The sequence below is a fragment of the Pristis pectinata genome, chromosome 27 (genome assembly GCF_009764475.1).
Source record: "Pristis pectinata isolate sPriPec2 chromosome 27, sPriPec2.1.pri, whole genome shotgun sequence".
Lineage (NCBI taxonomy): Eukaryota > Metazoa > Chordata > Chondrichthyes > Rhinopristiformes > Pristidae > Pristis > Pristis pectinata.
This window is the reverse complement of record NC_067431.1, coordinates 18719060-18738185: the sequence shown is the minus strand read 5'-3', so window position 1 is coordinate 18738185 and position 19126 is coordinate 18719060. Positions and strand designations below refer to the sequence as shown.

At 40.1% G+C, this 19126-nt stretch overlaps 1 long non-coding RNA gene across 1 annotated transcript; it reads left to right on the top strand.

Moving 5' to 3' along the window:
- Window positions 1-239: 239 nt before the first annotated feature.
- On the top strand, window positions 240-16057 carry LOC127583791 (uncharacterized). The gene is made up of 3 exons (XR_007958299.1): window positions 240-362; window positions 11927-12030; window positions 15932-16057. It is a non-coding gene; the product is annotated as an uncharacterized LOC127583791 (long non-coding RNA).
- Window positions 16058-19126: the final 3069 nt, after the last annotated feature.

The window sequence follows — 19126 nt, the reverse complement described above, 5'->3', positions numbered from 1 at the left end:
AAGTCTCTACTGGGGAGCCTTCCAATTTTGATGAATGCGACCTTTGCTTTCACACCAAGAGGGGACATTTGGCTGCATTGCAAGAGCTCCAAAAACTGCAGGCATTCAATGAGGATACTCATGACCTTATAGACTCCTCAGTTACAACTTCCTGTCGTCACAGCTCCTGGCGCTGGGAAGCTGCCTCCTACACATACTGTTCAAGAGAAGCTTGTGCCGGTCCTCCCACATCCCCACCACCGCTACCCATCTCACTAAATGATAACATTCCTTGGTAACACTCGCTAGAAGCTGAAAGAATGCTGCATTGTGGTCTGACCCTTTCAGGGCTTCTTCCTGAGGTTAAAGCTATGAGGAAAGGTGTAAGTTATGCAAGAAATTTAAGCTCTCTCGCCTGTTCCTGAAATTAAGTGTCATTGTTTGAGGGAATAGCTATTGCTATTTTGCAAATGGTGCTGATGAATTTTGCATTTGTCTTAAAAGAAGACCTTTTCAAAACTGCTTAAGGAGATTGGTAACACTGTTTTAATGCTAGAAAAATGGCGCAAATGAATTTCTAGTCCATCATTTTTAATTGTTCACTCACTGTCTGAGTAAGAGAGGTTAACTGGCAGTCAATTACAATTATCATGCCGTTAAACAGGTGCTTGCAACTGTTAATTACAAGGTGCAATTTCCTGTGATGAGTTTAATGGGCAATAAACGTGCAAATACAGCAATTTCATGAAACTCACTGGGAGGTTTAGGGCTAAATGCTGTTTGCAGAAAGGTAACAGAGGAGCAGCGTTAATCTTGCAGTAACGTGCAATTTGCAACATAGGGTATATTTTTCACACCACTGGTTTTTTATTAATAATGGTCAGCTGTGACTGGAGGCTGTGTTTTCTTTCAGTAAAATCTGGGCCATTATTTTAAGAGCAGAGAGTAGAGAGAAGCTTTGAAAAGATCAGGCTGGGGTCTGGCTCCCGACTGTGAAACTGTGCATCATGCTTTAAAATGCATGTGTGAAGATTAGTTGTGGAAAGGATCAAGGTCAAGCTCAAGTATGAACCCACCCAAGGTGGATACCGACTTGTCACACCTGAAGGATTGGGTTCAGATCAACGGGTACAAAGAAACTCAACATCCCACACAAAACATTCTCCAAGAGTCAGAGGGGAAAAGAACAAGGAGAAATCTTTGTGAGATTGCAGTCTGGCCTTTAGCTAATTGCCTGAAAGCAATCAATACTCCTCTAAATAAATGATGACCTCATACCTTATACCATCAAAACCAAATGCATCTAGTTAAGAGCCAATCAATTGCTGTTGAATATATTGATTGCTCTCTGCTCTCCTCATTAGAAATACAATAAGCAACAGCCTACCATGCATTTTAAATGGAGATACAAAACTGCAGGTTTCGCTCTGAGACTCACAGCAGACCCAAGTTATGCCACTGGTTCCACATCACTCATTTGTAACGTCCTGTCCCTGAAGGCCAATTACATTTGGGATCTTAATAAGGAGCCTTGCGTCAATGGGTAGAACTCTCGCATTGGAGTGTGAAGGTTGTGGGTTCAAGTCCAATTCCAGAGAGCAGAGCACAAAATCCAGTAGGCGTGCATGTTGTGTGTCAGAGCCTCCGACTTCCTGATGATTCACTAAACCAAGGCCCAACTAGGGGAGGGAGTGTGGTACATGGGTTCTGTGGATATTTGGCAAAATGTTTATTCCTTAACCAACATAACCAAGTCAGATCATCTGGTCTTTAGCCGGCTACTGTTTGTGACAAGTATTTCTTATATTACAACAGTGACTGTGCATTAAATCTTCTTCAATAGGTATATGGCACTTTGAGTTGTCTCAAGGTTGTAAAAGGTACCATTGAAATGCAAGTCTTTCTTTCTCTAATGGTCACTATACACCTTCTGTAGATGGGACAGAAATTTGATAAAAACACAGATAGCAAGCATAGTGTGAAAAGAATGGACTGGAGAGGACGGGAACATAAGCATATTACAGCAGTAAATTTAATAAATGAGACCATTTTGCTGAAGAAATATTCAGTCTGAAGTAGGGATGTCATGGTAATGCAATATATTGACAAATAGCAGCACTGTGGATCGCTTTCTGTAATAAAATCTTGGTTGCCAACTAAATCATTTCCAGTATATGAAGCATTTAGCTCGATCAGGGGTGAGCCCATTGAAGGAACCTGACTGACAGGTTGATGAAATGGAGAAATTCAAGTTCAGTAAAAGCACATAATCAGTCTCAGTGCTGGCAATTTTTGATGAAGTTCGGTCAGTTTCAGGTCAGGAGCTGACTTGAAATTGACCACAAAGGATGCAGTCATGAGTATTTCCTGCAGATGAACTGGAATGAATGGTTTTCTTGAAAAGTATAATTAAATTAAGGACAACTGCAGCAAATATGGGAACAAATTGACTAATTCTGAAACAGAACACAATAAAATGCTTCTGCCCTGATCAGTGAATTTTCCCTTGAGTCTCGCTTCCAATCTGTATCTTTCTAAACCTAGCCCTGGTCAGTGGCACTAAATTCACAACATTGCAGTGTTAGTGTGTTGTCCTTGGCCTCTGAAGTTCATCCCATTGAAGTCATAAGTCAAAGAGTTATACTTCACAGAAGTGGACCCTTCAGCCCTCTATGTCCATTTTGCCCTTCTATTCTAATCCCATTTGCCCACATTAGGTCAGTATCCTTCTCTGCCTTGTGTAAATCTCTCTTAAATATATTTATTGTATCTGATTCCACCACCTCCTCCAGCAGTGAATTCCAGATATCAACTGTTCTGTGCATAAAAATCTTTCCCCTCAAATCCCCTTTAAAACTCTTCCCTCTCACTTTAAATCTATGCTCTCTTGCTTTTCATACCCCTAATGTGAGAAAAAGATTCTGACTAGCTACCCTATGCCTCTTATAATTTTATATACCTCTATCAGGTCATCCCTTAGCCCCCTTCGCTCAAGGGAAAACAAACCCAGCCCATCCAAAATCACCCTACACCTAAGGTTATCCACGCTTGTGTGTATCTTTGCATGTGCAAGTGTGTGTTTGTGTGTGTTGTACAAGCCCTCAAAACCAGCACCATCTTTTCTTGATACGAACTTGCTTTGAGTCATGTTGAAGGTCATAATGCCAGTAACTCCTGTTCACATTGAGACTGGATGCTTTTTCTTATTTAACCTAATTTCTTGTCCCACCTAAGGTCATCCAATCCAGACAACATCCTGGCGAATCTCTTCTGTAGTCTCACTATTGCTGCCACACATTTCCTGTAGTGTGGTGACTGGAACTATTCAGAATACTCCTAATATGGTCTAACCGGTGTTTCGTAAAGTTGCAACATAATGTCCCAACTTGTATATGCTATGCCCCAACCTATAATGGCAAGCAGGCTATATGCCTTCTTCACCACCCCATCTACTTGTGTTTCCACTTTCAGGCAACTATGAACTTGAACTCCACAGTTTCTCTGTTCATCAACATTCTTTCGGGCCCAATATTTATGTCCTACCCCTATTTGACTTTCCAAAATACATCACCTTGCTCTTGTCAGGATTAAATTCCATCAGCCAATGCTCCACCCAACTTTCCATCTGATCTATATCCTGCTGCAGCCTTAGACAACCTTTTTAGCCATCTACAACACCACTAACTTGCAGGTTACGTGCAAATTGACCCATCATACCTCCTACATTCACATCCAAGTCATTAATATATTTCACAAACAACAAGGGTCCTAGCACCGTTCCCTGCAGTACACCACTGGTCACAGACTTCCAATCAGAAAAGCATCCTTCCACCACTGCCCTCTACCTCCAGTCAACAAGCTGATTTTGGATACAATTAGCCAGCTCGCTTTCTGGACCAACTCACCATGCGAGACCTTGTCAACTGCCTGACTAAAATCCATACAGACAATGTCTACCATCCTGCCTTCATCAATCTTTTTGGTTACCTCCTCAAAAAAACTCAATCAAATTATTGAAGCAGGATTTTCCCTGAAAAAGCCATGCTGACTACCTCTGATCATCTCCCGCCTTTCTAAATGTATATAAATCCTACGCTTCAGGATTTCTCCAGTAATTTCCTTCCCACTGATGTAAGGCTAACCAGTCTGTAGTTACTTAGCTTATCCCTGCTGCCCTTCTTAATTAAAGAAAAATATTAGTTATCCTCCAGTCTTCTGGTATCTCACTGGTGGCTAACAAAGGTGCAAAAATTTCTGTCAGAAACCCAACTATTTCCTCCCCTGCTTTCCATAACAATCTGGGATAGATCTCATCCAGCCCTGGGGATTTATCAGCCTTCAGGCATCCCAAAACATCTAAATCTCATCCTTCTTAATAGTCATCTGCTCTAGATTATCCATGTACCATTCCCTGAACTCACTATCTTCCATATACTTTTCCTTGGTGAATACAGATAATGGAATTGAATCTCAGAGGCAGAGTACATTGACACAATTACATAGAGCATTTAATGCTATCAACCAGGGATGAATTCCTAGGCATATATTATCTTCCTTACCCCTCTCTTTGTTTTATCATTATTAAACTAATCATTGTTTCCTGACCTAACAACCTATCTTGCAATTTTATAGCACCTTTAAATTAGTAAAACAAATCACAGCATCTTACGGGAATGGTTACAAAATCTGACAGCAGTTCATATATTTCGATATTAGGACAGTTGACCAAAAGCTTGGTCAAAGAGGCTGGCTTAAGTAAGAATTTTACAGGAAAAATAATGTAGGGTTATGGAGGGAATTCTGAATTTAGGGTCAATGCCACAACTTCCAGTGGTGGAATGGTGATAGTATTGATTGAGTATGAGGTCAGAATAGTAGTGAAGAGATTCTGGAGGTTTGCAGGGCTCCCTATCTTACTTGACTCAGTGGTCTCAGAAAATGTAATTCCAGTTTTACCTCTTTCTTCATTTACCACATCCTAGTCTAGGGGCTACATGTCTTCATCTTAATTTCCCTAAACAAAAGCAATTTCCCTGGCATTTAACAATGGTGCAAAGCCCTTAATTTGCAGAGAGGTACGTGCTTTTAATGTCTTGAAACTTTGCATCCCTTCTGATTTGGTCTTCCTACAATACTGTTCGTAGGGTTTTTTCCTAGAAATAGACACAGTAAAAATTAAAGAATGGCAATATAGTTCCGTGTTAGAATGACACGTGACTTACAAAGGACTCTTCAGATGATACGCCAGATGCCCTTGCCTTCCTCCTTATAGAACTCATGGGTTTGTGAGATGATATAGGACTGCCCAGCAGAGAACTTTTTTTAGATGGTTCACACTAGAGCAGACTGTAGGTTATCCAATCAGTGTAACTTAATGTGGAATCCTGAAGAGTGAGTGATTTAGATTGCTATCCAAGTGTGTGCTTATTCAACCTGCACCTCTCTTCCTCAGAAGGCTGTGAAAACTGGGAAACAATCTTGAGATTTCAGGGGTGATATGGAGTAGTGGGTAGATGTGGGATCTGAGGTGCAGATGAGCCACGATAAGGATTTCAAGGCATATGGATTAATAGGTGGGATTCGAGCTATGATCCAAGTGAATAGTGGAAGACTAGAGTGGATGAATGTCCTCATCTTATCCTTTACTATAATTCTCCCCTCACACAGTGCTACCTCTACAGCATCTTGAAGGGAAGGTGGGACAAGAAATTAGGTTAAATAAGAAAAAACATCCAGTTTCGATGTGAGCAGGAATTACTGGCATTAAGACCTTCAACAATACTCAAAGCAAGTTCGTATCAAAGAAAGATAGTGCTGGTTTTGAGGGCTTGTACAACACACACAAACACACACTTGCACATGCAAAGATACACACAAGCACATGCACACACACATACATTGTGATAGAGTCTGTAGAGGTCTTTGACAATCTCTCCTACAGACCGACAAGAAACCTTTTTTTTATTATTTTCCAACCAAGGCACAATTAGATTTTCCAAACATTGTGTCTTTGTTTGGCAGAGCTGGAGAAACAGAGAAAGTTGGACCAGGAGTAGGCCATTTGGCCCTTTGAACCTGCTATGCGATCATGGCTGGTCTTCCACATCAATGCCATATTCCCGCGCTCTCCTGTACCCCTTGATGCCTTTCGAAGGGTCCCAGCTGGTCACATGATACAGACATTCATCAACCAACCGCAATTTAACAATTCACATTTTGAATTATAATCTTAAACAAGTAATATGCAGAAAATAGAAAATCTTAAATTGAAATAGTGTTGCAGATTTGCATACTTCACAACACAGTGATATAAAAAAGAACAACCTGCCTTAATTTAGCATCTTATTACTGTTCTCAAAAACATGGTATTTCATTCACAGTAAACTACTTTCAAATCCAGAATGAACCTGCACCTACACAGCACTTTTCAGAACCTCAAGATGTCCCACAGCAATTTACATCCAAGGAAGTACTTCTTGAATTGTGGTCACAGTGGGAATATAGAAAACACGGCACCTGATCTGCCCTGGGCAAAGTCCTACAAACAGCAACGAAATGTATAACCAGATGAACTGCAATGATCGCCTTGGTTCAGGGATTAATGTTGACCAGGATGAATGGGATAACTCTCCTTCAAACAGTTCAGTAGGATCTTTGATGTCCAACTGAGAGGGCAAATGTGGTTTTGATTTAACACCTAAAAGATTGCCACCTGTCAGTGGTACATGTCTACATGGCCCTCAAAACCAGTATCATCTTTCCTTGAGCTGAACTTGCTTTGACTGCTTAAATTAGGCACTCAATCCTTCATAGATGCTGCCTGACCTGCTGAGTTTCTCCAGCATTTTGTGTGTGTTGCTCCAGATTTCCAGCATCTGCAGTCTCTCTTCTGACTCAATTCTCTGTATTGGCTATGGAACATAAACTTGAATTTAAATTGTATGTTCAACAGCAAATCTACCCAAGATGGGTCACTAAAACCTTTGTTAAAGAGGCAAGTTTAAGGAGAACTTCGAAAAGAAGAAAGAGAGGAAGAGGGATTTAGGGAAAGAATGACAGAGCTTAGGACTGAGGCAGCTGAAGGCATGGCCGCCAATGGAAGGGGTAAGGAAGTAAGCAGCAGAAGAGGCTAGAGTTGCAGGAAGGGAAAGTACTTAGTTAAGCAGCAAGAAGTATCTTGGCTTGCACATGGACAATGGACAATATGCATGACATACTGACAGGAGAGATGACCATGCAACTGTGGTCTTTCCAAAGGAGTAAGCTTATTCACATTACAGCACGATTCAGTGCAAGTAAATCAGAGTAGAACCATAGCCTAGAAGACTGTTTAGATCATACCAGTGATCCCATAGTTGCCCCAGTGGAGAAGAGTTACGTCAGCACAAAATGGTAGGTTAACACCAACAACAACCTCAACAGCTTCCATAGTATACTGCTTTTCACTCATCAAATTGCCCCAAGGTGCTTCTCAGGAGGATTATTAAACTAAAATTCACAGCAAGCCACATAAATAGGTAAGAACAGATGATCAAAACTTTCTTCAAGATTGAAAGTCATTAGGTGCATCTTTGAAGAGAAAAGCAGAAAGGCAAAGACTTCTGGAAGGGAATTCCAGAGCTCAGGGTCAGCATCTGAAGGCGTAACTGCCAAAGGTGGAGCAATTAGATTCAGGGATGAGAGGCATTTGCAGGGCTGGACAAGTTTATAATGAAGGATTTAAAAACAAAGATGACATTTGTAAAATCAGGATGTTATTTCAAGGCAAACTACTGTAAGTCTGCAGACAAAAGAATAATGGGTGAACAGGATATGATGCAAGTTAGGACCAGTGCAATAGTTTTGGTTAACATCAAGTTGACATTAGGTGGAATAAAAGGGAATGGCCAGGAGTGCATTCTATTAATATAGTCAATAGGTAATAAAGGCAGGGATCAAGATTTAAGAGCAGATGAGAGAAGGCTGGGGAAAAATTAGGATGTGTTACGGATGCAGAAGTTGGTGGTCTTAGTGCTGTGACTGATATGTGGCTGAAGGTTCAAATGTGACAACCAGAATGCAAACAGTCTGGCTCAGTTACAGACAGTTGTCAGGGAGAGGAATGGAGTCAGTTGCTCGGAAACAGAGATGGTGGTGGATCTGAAGACTTCCCAATGCTTAGTATCAATTCAACACTATATTACTAGGTACACTTACCACTAATGACTGGGGCGTTCAGTACAGTTCTAAATTTATATCAGAACTGGGAGGTTATAGCTATCAGGAAAATCTGAACAGACGAGAGCTAATATCTCTGGAAAAGAGCTGGCCTGATAGAGGTCTTTAAAATTAGGAAATGGTTAGATAGGTTAAACATAGAGCAGATGCTTCCACTCACATAGGAGTATAAAACTAGGAGCTACAAATAGAAGATAGTCACTAATAAATACAATAAATAATTCAAGAAAAATCTCTTAGTTCATTGTTTGCTGTGAATGTCAAATTCCCCATAACAATTAATCATCATTCCTTCTTTGTCACTTTGTCTAAATATTGAAGCTCCCTGTCTTCAACAGCAGGACAGTAGGTAGCTCATCACCATTTCTCAAGGGCAATTTGGGATGGGCAAAAAATGCTGGTCTTGGCAGCAATGTTCATACCCCATACTATAAAAGGGAGCAATCAAAACCAATGATATTGATACATTTAAGAAAAAGATATTGTGGGTACATGAGGGAGAAAGGAACAGCATGATGGAAAAAATGGTGGGGGAGATTCGCATTGAAGGTAAAATCCAACCCAGAACACTGGGCTGAATAGCCTGCTAGTGTATGCATTGTGAAGTGAAACACATATAAACATATCATTGCAATTTCAGGCATTTTATTTAAAACTTTTGAAGAGCTATTATTTATTAGGAGAAAAAACATTGTGTTTTACAGAAATGTATTATCCAGTTAAAAAGTACATAATGTGTACTGAATTTTGGAAGGAATTAATTCCAATTGCTACAAGTCCTGGGTATTTAAACATAACTTGGAATCATGCAATTGATAAGGCTTACTGGTGTGCTCCACTCATGGGCTGTAGTAAAGGATTGAGATTGCACGTCATAAACATATCAAAGATCCCCAACACCACTATGGGTTTACTTCAAATAACCTGTGTCATTGGCAACATAGCCTTTGGAATTGGACAAGAGTTACCCTGCTGCTGTATTGGACATGGTTCTGAAGGTGATGGATAGAATAACTGAGGGGTAAGAGATGCAAACCAGTCAGTCTGAAGGAATTGGATGTAAATTATTCAGAGGGCTTTGCTAACTGTATTGTTTTGGTAATCACTAGATAATGACCCAGTTTTTTTGCTTCAGGAGACATCAAGCAGTATTTTCCATTAGGCAGGCACTTTTTTTGCCTCTCCACTCTGATGCAGGGTTTCAACCCAAAACATCAACAATTCCTTTCCCCCTACAGATGCTGCTCGATCTGCTGAGTTCCTCCAGCAGATTGTTTGTTGCTCCAGATTCCAGCATCTGCAGTCTCTTGTGTCTCCAGAAATAGAATGTGAAAGGAGGGTGATAAATGGCAGCAAAAGTAATTAAATTTACAAGTTCTGTCTGATTACAGGAAATAGCACCAATACACTGCTTAATATACTAGAAGAAAAAAGTTGAGGGAGACGGTCTGAATTGGACTGAAACAAAAACTGTTCCAAGTCCAACAAGGAGACAGGCATAGCTGGAATATCCTATTCAAGGGGACTTTCTGTGCACTCTTCCATCTCAGGGCACTTTCCCAAGCAACTGTGGGAGATGCAAACCTGCCCTTTTACACATTCCATTCCCACTATCCAGGGACCTAAATGATGCACTTGCACATCTTCCAATTTAGTGTATTGCATTCTATGCTCATGATGTGGTCTCCTCTGCACTGGAGATACTGGGGAAGTGGTGGAAGCTTACAATAGCAACATTTCAGGAGCATTGACATTGGCACATGAACAGGCAGGGAATGGGGGGGACATAGACCAAGTGAAGGCAGAGGGGATTAGTTTGGACTGGCAGCATAGTCAACACAGACATCATGGACTGAAGGACCTGCTCCTGTGCTATCCTGTTCCATGTTCTATGTTTAAACATAGATTTGGTGACTGCTTTGGTGACCCTGAGCTTCCAGCCACCTGTCACTTTAGTTTCCTGTCCCACTCCTACACTGACCTGTCTTTAACCTCCCATATTGCTCCAATGGTGCCCAGTGTAAGGTCAAGGAAGAGCATCTCATCTTCTAACTAGTTACAATGCTTAATATTATAAGGGTCTTAATATTGAGTTTAACCATTTCTGTTAAATCCAACCCCCTCCCCTCCCCCCACCCACCCAACACACACAACCCTTTCTCACAGATGTGTTTCAATTATAGGCCGTGCCCTGGTAATGAACAGGTTCCATTTTTTCAGGTGTATCTAAGTTGATTTTGTTCATAAATTGGAAAATACACCAAAATCACTCAATATTATTCCACAATATTATAATGAATGGCATCAAAAGCACATAAGACTGATAAGGAAGGATAACTACTAATAGTGGAGAGAGACAGAGGAAACTAGTTCTTCTGTTTGTAGGGATGGATGTATGTACATATGTCAGATCTTTGAATTTAATGTTATGGGAGCTTGTTCGTACATGAGGGTGTCTGTAAGCTGGGCATTTGTAACACAGGGATGGCCCGTAGTTTTGTTGAAAATTAGTTGTGTCATTTTGTTTCAACTACTGTACTGCCTTTTAAAGTAGTTGTTAGCTTGTCTTAGTTGGCTTGCACTCTATCACAGACAATCTATCCATTCTCCTCACCCCTCCCTCTCTCTGCAACTTAACAAATTTATCTTCTCATTTTCCCAGTTCTGATAAAAGGTCCTTGACTCTGTTTCCTTCTCCACTGATGCTGCCTGACCTGCTGAGCACTTCCAGCATTCTTTGTTTTGGTTTTGGAATTCAACAGCAAGTCCAGAACAGAGGAAGAAATAAAGAGAGAAAAAGAACGATTGGATTGATTGAAAAAGACAGAGTAAGAGAGAGGGACAATACAGCAGGGGAATATGGAAACATGAATTTATCATTTGAAATCTCCAACAACAATTAATACTTGAACAAATGAGACTTCAATCTAAATCGATCATTTCAACACCAGTGAGATTGATTTATCGTAATTGACACTTAACACGTCATTAAGTGGGTCCTTAGACTTGAAATGATTAAATTTAGTTTTTGTTAGCAGGTTTCATTTGCATTTACTGATCAAATACCACAACATCACGGCATTCAATGCCTCTCAATGGTAAGCGAGCAACATGATGTCACTTTCATAAAGCTGACAAGAGTGGTGTAATACAGAAAAGAAACTTCTGGATTTTCATGTTTAATCATGCATTTTCCACCCTAGTCTTCAGTACTATTCAGCAATAATCAAGGGAATCAATCGCCTGGCATGTTAATTACCCTAATTCAGCTCCCATTTACTGATGGCCTCATTAACTCCTCTCACCTAATTTCCCCACTTCCCCACCTCTCCACTTTGAGATAGGGAAGAAAAATAAATAAATAAACTTATTTTAATGGAACCGCCTTCATGTCTTGCATGCTGCAAGGTACTATGTGGAATTAATCTTTGAAGTGGGGTCAGCGTCAGGAATTAATCTTTGAAGTGGGGGCAACTGTAGGGAAATATGGCAACTAGCTGGGAAGACTCATAAATGTCAGAACAAGAAATGATCAGATAATCTCAAAAGCAAATACTACAGATGCTGGAAATCTGTAAAAAAACAAAAACTGCTGGAAATCTGTAGTAGATCAGGCAGTATCTGTGGAGAAAGAAACAGAGTTAACAATTATGATGAGAAGTATTCGATCTGAAATGTCCTGATGCAGGGTTTTGACCTGAAACATTGACAATTCCTTTCCCCCCCACAGGTGCTGCTCGACCCGTTGGGTTCCTCCAGCAGATTGTTTGTTGCTCCAGATTCCAGCATCTGCAGTCGCTTGTGTCTACAAACTGATGCCACCTAACCTGCTGAGTATATCCAGTATTTTCTGTTCTTGACAATATAATCTCCTCTGCTTATATTGAATGAAGGTTAAGTGCTGGCCAAGGCACTGGGAGAAACATCCGTCACATTTTAGAATCACAGAGCAGAGCACGGAAAAGGCTATTTGGCCCATAATGCCTGTTATATCTCTCTCACAAAGCTATCAATCAGCAACACCACCCCACCCCGCTACCACACTTTTCCTTATCCCTGAAAAATTAAATTATTATTTTTGAATATTTATCCAAATCTCTTTTTAAAGTTATTATTGAATCTGCATTCACCACTTTTTCAGGTAGTAAGATGATTAAAAAATTCTCACTGCCATTTTGCCAGCTGAGTCTTTGCACTCTGGTGTCCTGTCAATGGAAACAGTTTCCCACTGTTCTATTCTAAACCTCTCATAATATGAATATCTATATTAATTTTCCCCTTAACCTTCTCCATTCTAAAGGTAGAACTTCTGTTGTCTTTCCATGTAACTGATTTCCCCTAATTCCCTGTTACCATTCTGATCAATTTCCTTGGCATCTTCTCAAAGGCCCTGACCTCCACCCTGAAGTTAATGCTGGTGTTGTGGGGTTGAGGGTGGAGGCTGAGGTTGTGAATTGGAGCTGATACTTCAGCCTGAGGACTAACCATTGATTTTGACAGCTGAAGATGAAGAATCATGACTTGATCAGTGTGATAATCAGTATCTGTATCCATCACCTTTGCAGGGATAATGGGGGATGATTGGGGGAAAATAGATACCAATAACTGGGACCTGAATTTGTTTTTAGTTTAAATCAAAAACTGAAAGATGAGGCTAATAATAATTGATAAATAATCGGATTCTCCCAAAAGCAAAAACTGTAGGTGCAGGAAATCTAAAAGAATGAGGTCGGGAACACTCAGTGGGTCGGGTAGCATCTGAGGAAAGAGAACAGATTCATGCATCAGGTTGAAGATCCTTCATTACAACTGGGAAAAGGATTTTCCAGGACTGGAAACAGAACTATTTTTTATTTTTAATAATAATTGTGATTGCTCTGGTGCAGAATCATAGACTGGAAGCAAACAGCTCAATGCTTTGATTGCTCCAGTGCTATTTTTTGTGCTAACTGCAAAATCTGGAAAATACTTTTTTTTTACAATGACATGGCTCTGTGCATGCAATAAATATCAACCAGACAGAATTTTACATTTTCATTTTGCTTTAAGAGGCCACATGTGGCTTTTTAAAAGTATTCTTACAGTCATTTATTTGTGGGATGCACTGGTCAGTGGTGTGATAATGAACAGCAAAATTGCGGGCAGAAATGAGATGAAAAACAAAAGGAATCCACAATAACATGAAAGAAATTTAAGTTTTTCTTACAGAAATAATTAAGGCAAAGGCTGAACTAATCCATAATTGCTATAGGTAACAATTTAGTTGGGCTTAAAAGAAGCCTTAACTTTTGGTCCCTATTGAGTTGTATAAATTCTCAAAAATACACTATTTTGCTAAACAATGAAAAACTGAAAAAAAAACAAGCCCAAACTTAACAATAAATAAAAACTGAAAAATTTAAGCCCTAACAATAATAACAAATTGATTTTGCAGTTTGCAGGAAAAATAGCAATCAATGTTTTGAGCTGTTTGCCTCCAGCATATAAATCTCCACCAGAACAACCTCCATTATTATTAACCTCATCTCTTAATGGCAAGTTAGCACATGAAAATAACGACTCCTGTTCTACGATGGCTTAGAACAGAGAATTCCACCCCCCCCCCTTAATCTACATTTCCTTTATCCCTGTTCCATGTTAGCAATGATAACTTGCAAACTTGTACAGGACCTTCAATGTAGTAAAATATGCCACAAACAGAATTTCAACACGAGGCCTCATATGAAGATATTGCAGTAAATCACCAAAAGCTTGGTCAAAGATTTTAAGTACTATCGTAAAACAGGAAATTTTGGTGCATAGGACCTTAGCCATTGAAAGCACAGTGCAATGATTAAAATTAGGGTTTGTCTTGAATCGAATACAGATGTTCTGGGAGAGCGGTAGGGTCAGAGGGGATACTGAAATAGGCAAAGATAAAGCCAGGGAAGGATTTGAAAACAAGAATGAAAATTTTAAAATTGAGGTGTTGTTGAGTCAGGAGCCAATATGGGTCAGCAAGCATAGAGGTGCTGAGTGTGCCAGACTTGGTGTGAGTTAGGAATGTCAATCCTACTTCTATTTCAAAGTCATTCCATTTCAAATGAGATGCTCAATGAACTTTGAGGGTAGAAATAGACATAGCACATCACTTTCTCAGCAGTCAGTGTTGGCTGAACTTTGACCTCAAGGTGCAGCAGGGACACAGTGTGTTATGTTCTTCAATGTTAATTGTTGGCCAAGGCTTTTCAATGTGGCCGGAGCTTTGTTGCTCAGTAATAAAGGTCATTCACTATGTTTCTCACAGTGTGTTTCTGACAATATCTCATACTTCCCAGCTCTAGAAGCTAATTCATTGGCAATAACACCTTTCATGGATTGGATAATTGAACTCACTAGAGAAAACAATGATGATTTGGTTTGTTGTTAATTCGAAGCAAAAATGAGAGAAGATAAAAGGATTCTCTGGATGCAGTCAGACATTAGGTTGCAAGGTCATCCAGAATAGCTTGGGGGAGTTTAGTTTACTTTTCCTCTACCAACTTCCCAAGGCTGCCCCCATCCCCAACCTCTGTCAGGGCAGCTGTGGCTTAATATATACCACTCTTCCCTTGGAGCCAGAAGGTTGTGGATTCAAATCTCAATTCAAAGACTAGACCACAATCCCTCAGACTTCCACTCCGGGGTTTTGTGGTTTCTGAGGTAGCCCATGCGGCCAATGTAGAACTGCAGACTCAGCTGAAGGTGGGCAGGTGGATGGTTTGTGAGGAGGCACACTCCTTTCACCACTTTCAGAGGGCATCTGTATGCTTCCAATGCATGGCCTCAAGGTTCTCAATTCCATCCTTAATGTTTCTTCTTCACTTTGAGTGAACATGGGCTAGAGATTCTCAGGAGTCAGTGGAGATGTTGCATTTCTTCATGGAGGCTTTGAGCACGTTCTTGAATCTTTTCTTGTGTCTGGAATAGAGTGTTTGTTCTGGGAATCTGAAATCAGGCTTGTGAATGACACTTGGTCTACTGAACATAACAAGAGCCTCAATAACGGGGATGTTGGCCTGGGAGAAGACATGGACGTTAGTTCCTTTATTCTTCCAGAGAATTTGGAGTATTTTCTGGGAATAGCTTTGCTGGTATTTTAGAGCCTTGAGATGCCTGCTGCAGATCTCAAAAGCAGATCTGGTGGACCATGAGTTTTGTTTCAGGACTGAGAGCCACAATACATAGGCTAACATTTCCTGCTCTATTGGGTGAATTTCAGATTGGTTTAACATCTCAGATGGGGCGCTACAGATTTTATGGTGCTAATTCGAAGAACAGAGGAGTTTTCTTAGTGTCTTAGTCAATGCTTATTCCTCAACCAACTTGACAAATAATAAAAAAAAACACATGTTCGGGATTCAATTCGCATAAGTTTCTATCTGATGGATTTACCGCATACAAAACCAGATGAACTTCCATCCTAATGTCTTCAGAAGGACTTCAAGCTAAAGCCCATCTGCACACTGTGGTGGATCTATAAGATGCAGCTGGAAGGAAACCTTCTGCCATTTATACTTCCAGCAGATACAGGACTAACTGACTACTTACTGCTTTGCAGTTTGTGGGATCTTACTAGTTTCAAATTGGCCATGGCATTGACCATTTTTTTTATTGGCTGCAAGATGTTGATGTTGAGAATACCAAATTATAAAATACAAGATATTTTTTTAAATAACAATGTTTTAAAATCCAGCATATTTTTTGTCACCTCCAGAGTTTCCAACCATCCAGGATTGACTTGGAGTCTCCAGAAACCTTCACAACAGTGCTGTAAGCAATACCCAGACAGAACGTTACAAGACGTTAAACAAACTTGTGCTTGTTTTAGTTACAAAATGACTGGAGATGGTAAAAAGGAGAAACAAGAGATGGTAAAAAGGCCTGTTTCACTCGCAGTCCAAGGCTTATTCAATTAAGTATCAAACTACCTATTCCAGTTTACAGCTGGCTCTGGAGTGGCTATGTACTGAAATGGAGGGAGCAACAGGGCTTACCAATGGGAGAAGTCATTTGAGTAAATCTCCAGGAACATCTACAGAAATGTTGGCAACATTAATGTGTGTCTTATGAAGTGCAAATATTGGCTACAGGTGTCAGCTGTGACTTAGTTGGCAGCATCTTGTCTTCTGAGTTAGCAGATTCTGAATTTGTCTTGCCACAGAGACTTGACCATAAAATTTAAGCTAACGGTCCAGAGGGTATTACTGTGAGGGTGCTGTGTGTTTGATGAGATATTGAATCAAGATCCAGTCTGTTCTTTCAGGTGGATTTAAAACCCCTCACAGCACTAATTCAAGGAAGAGCAGGGCAGTTAACCTTAGTGCCCTGGCTGGTAACTAATGAATAACCCAATGTCACAAAATCAAATTGTTTAGTTATTAGCCCAATGCTTATTATTGTAATTACTGTGTATCAATTGGATGCTATTCCTGCATGATTGGTAATAAAGTAGTCTTGAAGTTCGCTGTTCTAAAATGCTTTGGGATGTCTCAAAAAGGATGTGAAAAGTACTGTATAAATTGAAGACTTTTCTTCCCTCATTGGGATTTAAACAACTATCAGAACTCAGATTTCCTACCTCCTAGCCCCTTTCACTTGATTTTGTACCAAGCAAATAAATAATTTCCCATTCAGTCCCATTCCCACTTAATACCTGCAACACTTCTTGCTCCCTCCTTACACACAATATTTTAGTGACCACTAAAATGTTACTGGTCAGGAGGGAGCAAGAAAACGGGAGTGTTCTGATCCACTCAATCCATACTATATGCACCATGTTCGCAGGTGCAAGGAGATTTACTTTGTAGGATTTTAACAGCACAACAATAAAAGACAATACATGACTGGTTAGACTTCAGATCTAAATAAATTCTTCAACAATGAAGTTGGCGTTCACTAAAATTTCTGTGTTTACATTTTTCTCTCCAAGACAGTGCTGAACCTTCTTAAACAAACCTGTTTGCCTCAAAATATGAATATTCAACATACAGCAAATTATAACAGCACTAACACAATTAAAATTACAGATGACTTTCTCAAAGAGGATTTCCCCTGCTCTGGGTTTCAATAGGGGATTTTTTTCAAAATAGAAGGACTTTATTTAGCTTTATACTGTTCTAACAGGCTTCATCGTCATCAGTCCATCAACTGCCACAGGTGATCTTGAAGCTCCTCTATAAAGCAGAGACTTGAACTCTTGTGTAATGTCTTGAAGTATTTGCAATTGACCTTTTGTATACTTGAGTCAGCTCTGCCATGTCTGAGTTAGAGAGTGCAGGTACAAGTTCCTAGTCCAATGCAGAAGTGAGGGACTACTGCACGGTCAGAGGTACCACCATTTAATGAGGTGTTAGCTGAAGCCTCATCTGCCCTTTCAGGTGCTCTCAAAAAATACCATGGCTCCATATGAAGGAAGGGCATTGTCTTGGCCAATATTTGTCCCTTAATCAATTCAAAAAAAGATGATCTGCTGTTACCTTTTTATTTTTTCTGGAATCTTGTAGTGGTTAATCTGACTCCTGGACTACACGAATATAAGTTGCTGTCATGGGATATCTTCTGTGAACTTTTCAGGAACTTTGAGGATGAGGACAAGGTGCACCATCAAATGCAATCGGATTTAGAGAAAAGCTATAATGTAGGTCATATGTCTACAACATATTTGGGAGGACTCAAGCCAAAGTAGACACCATCTCCAAAGCTGGATCAATCATGCAAATGGAGGTATATATTGTAAGTGCTGTTTTGTTTGCCCTTGGGCTTCTGTGGCCTGGGCCAGCCACTATAAATTGAATATTAAAGAAGAACCTATAATACTTGAGGTTTCATCAGCAGAAATAAGATGGGCCAGGAAATAAATAAATGTGTGCATTATGATATGGTTTGTTATAAGATCAAGTCAACACTGGACAGCAGCATCATTTCCCATGCAGTGTACCAGATCTATTGATTAATTAATCTCACAGTTCTCCACAATTGTTATTACAATAAATGTGATAATTTTATTTCTTGAAATCTTTTGTCTAAAACCTTTCTATCTATAGAACTAACAAGATTTATCGTAAGATTGAGACTCCTCAACAAGTTTACATGGGTCTCACACCCAGCAAAAACCCTCCCCCTCCAAAAGGCACAAGAATGCACTGGGTCACAGGTTCCAGTGATGTCAGGAGCCCTGTATATCAGCCAAGCAGCCATTATGTACGTACAAATAGGGTTACCAAATCCAATTGAACATGGTCCTGAAGTGTCTCATTACTTGGACTGCCTTTGTCAACTGTGCTCTCCAGCCGAACAACCCTTTTGCTCTATTGCAATATTTTCATAACTAATAAAAAAGTGGTTAAATGCTCCAAGGCACTTCAAAGTACCATTATCAAACAAAATTGCACACTGATCCAGAAGAGGAGATTCTGGAGCAGGTGACCAAACCTTTGTCACTGAGTTAGGTTCAGGGAGGGTCTTAAAAGGAGACAGTAGAGGTTCAAAGATGGAATTCTAGAGCTTAGTGTTCAGGCAGCTGAAGGCACAACATCCAATGATGCAATGAAGAAAACCAGGAGTAGTAAAAGGTAAAAGTTACAGAAGCATAGAGAAGGCACTGCAGGGGTTTTTGCAATGGACAGAAGTGAAGCAATGGAGGGATTTAAAAGCAAGGATGAGGATGTTAGACCTTCAGTTCCCAGACTGGAAACAAACAAGAACATAAGAAATAGGAACAGACGCAGGTTATCTGGCCTTTTGAGCCTGTTCTACCATTCATTAAGATCATGGCTGATATTATACCTCAGTGCCATTTTCCTGCACTATCCCCTCCTTCCTCGATTCTCTTAATAGCCAAAAACCTATCCATTTCTATTTTGATTGCACTCAATGACTAAGTCTCTACAGCCCTCTGGAGGAGAGGTTT